The sequence below is a fragment of the Octodon degus genome, unplaced genomic scaffold, assembly GCF_000260255.1.
Source record: "Octodon degus isolate 3935 unplaced genomic scaffold, OctDeg1.0 scaffold00079, whole genome shotgun sequence".
Taxonomy (NCBI): domain Eukaryota; kingdom Metazoa; phylum Chordata; class Mammalia; order Rodentia; family Octodontidae; genus Octodon; species Octodon degus.
Window position 1 is genome coordinate 810,991 of NW_004524655.1, and position 2,275 is coordinate 813,265.

A 2,275-nucleotide genomic window follows, 5' to 3' on the forward strand; every position below is an offset into this window, starting at 1 on the left:
AAAAAAAAGACTGATTACTAGGACAGTTTTAATAATTAATAAATCACATATTGTTGTCTTCTTAGTGGTTATTCATAGTACAAGGTGCAGACATGATATCCTATCCACAAACACTATTAGTACAAATCTTTCTATTCATTTAATTAAGAGAAAGTAGCTGTATATCTATCTTAATTATTTTGAATATACAGATACAAAATGGTCCTTCATTTGTATCCCCCTTTTTTGTTTAGTTTAGTCAGAGAAGGGTATTCCATTGCCATTTAAATATTGTGAGTGAGTGAATTCAGCAAAATAATCCAATATAGTCCAGTAGTCCATAATAGCAGTGGATTATCCATAGGACTGGCAATGTAAGAAGTTGTTGACTTGAGCCTTTTACAACTCAGCATATTAATATGGCTTTAATTTTTATACTTCATTTTTATACTTTTGTGCTGGATGGTTAAGACCAAGATAAAACAAGACCTATATAACAAGAAATGTAAAAAAGAAACAAAAAAGTATCTTTTGTATCTGACAAGGTCAGTCAAATCCCTTCAGGATTTACCTTGAAACCCTGTATCGCAGTTTGTAGATCCTTTGTCAGTGTCAGCCATGTGGATGAGTCACGGCCATTGCTTGACCAATTTGCTCTCTGTGAAAGCCTGAGAGAATGTTTTCTCTCCATGTGACTCTCCTTAGGCACACTCTACATCGATCACTTTCCTCTATGGCCCTATAATCTCCTTGATCAGAAAATTTGGGACACAACTGAATTATAAGTTGTTACAGTACAGGTTCTCCTATGTCCTGAGTCCTCACAGACCTTGAAAGGCTAGGGCCAAAATGTTGGCTGTCCTTGGAGCCCTTCTTTTTCTCTATTTTTTGATCTGCAAACTTAGGTTGTTAACTCTCCAGAAGACAGGCTTATTATTATTACCCTACAACATAGGCAGTTGAGCTTAACCTCACTATCTGTCTGAATATCAAACATCTTAGACATAACATGGTTTTTGCCTCAACCACTGGTTTTCACTTCTGCTTTTTTTTTGGGGGGGGGAGGGGGTATCCCTTTAAATTCTGCAGTGGAAGCCACTGCTGCTCCAGTACCAGTCACTTCTCACCCAAGCTCCTGCTTCTTCCTCCTGACCTTTGGGCAACCAGAGTGGCCACCGTTTCCCAGGTAACAACCCATCTTAGTTTTCACCACCACCCCCACTGACCACAGGGGCATATTTTACACCCTTGGCCCCCCTCCCGGGACCACAATGGGAGACACAGCACACAGGGAGGAGGAGGCGGCTTGCGGTTAATTAGGAGCCCTGCCAGGGGTGGATGCACAGCGCCACCCTTGACCAGCAGCTGCGTGTGCCAGGCCAGGCGGCCTTGAGCGCTGGCCATGTCCTGACAGCAGCTGTGAAACCTGCTCCCTCTGCATTGCATGTGCTCCAAGCCCTCACTGTCCCTCTCCTGCTGGGACAGAAGCTGTTTTCTACCATGCAGTGCCACCCCCATCTCTAGAAGGGGTCCCTCTTGAGTCATCTTGGGGTACACTTGCACCTGCTGTGAGGAGGGCAGGGTGAGCTTCTCCTTGGCACTTACACCTCCTGCTCCCAGTGCTGGGGTAGAGGACCCCGATAGGGGATAGATGAGTAAAGCTGTTTCCTACACTCCTAAATCTTTCCTGGAGAATAATAAAATCATACATGGAAAAGCCTCCTGGTTTTTTTGTTTTGTTTTGTTTTAAAGACAAGGTCTTGCTCTGTAGCCCAGGCTGGCCTTGAACTCATGGCAATCCTCCTGCTCTCCAAGTGCCAGCGTTACAGCCAAGCACCATCGTGCCCAGTTTCCCTCATTGTTTCTGCAAGGTGAATGGTGAAGCGCTGCTAAAATCCAGGGAGACCCAGGTTCCTATTGTGACCCTTGCTGTGGGTCTCTAGACAAGTGACTAAGTCTCTAAGATTCTCTCTCTTATCTATCGTGTGGACCCCAGAGAGTGGCCAGCAGGTGGGGCTGTGCCTGTGGTGTGTGCTTAGTACAGGACAAAGAAAGTGCTTACTGCATGTTACTCGCAGAGATTGTTTTGGGGGGCCCCTGTACCTCTGAGAAACTGTAGACAGCTAAGAAAAATTTGAGAAAATACACAATGTTCACATTCTTCCTTGTGTAAGTCAGAGTTAAATGTATTTTAAAAATCAATGCTGAGGGCCAGGGACACAGCTCAGGGGCAGAGCACCTGCTTGGCACGTGCAAGGCCCTGGATTTCATTGCAAGCAAGGCCCCCCACAAACAC

General features: G+C 45.0%; 1 protein-coding gene across 1 annotated transcript in view; it reads left to right on the forward strand.

Moving 5' to 3' along the window:
- The window catches only part of LOC101565516 (F-box only protein 5-like), a 41,915-nt gene that overhangs the window by 1,778 nt on the left and 37,862 nt on the right, over nucleotides 1-2,275 (forward strand).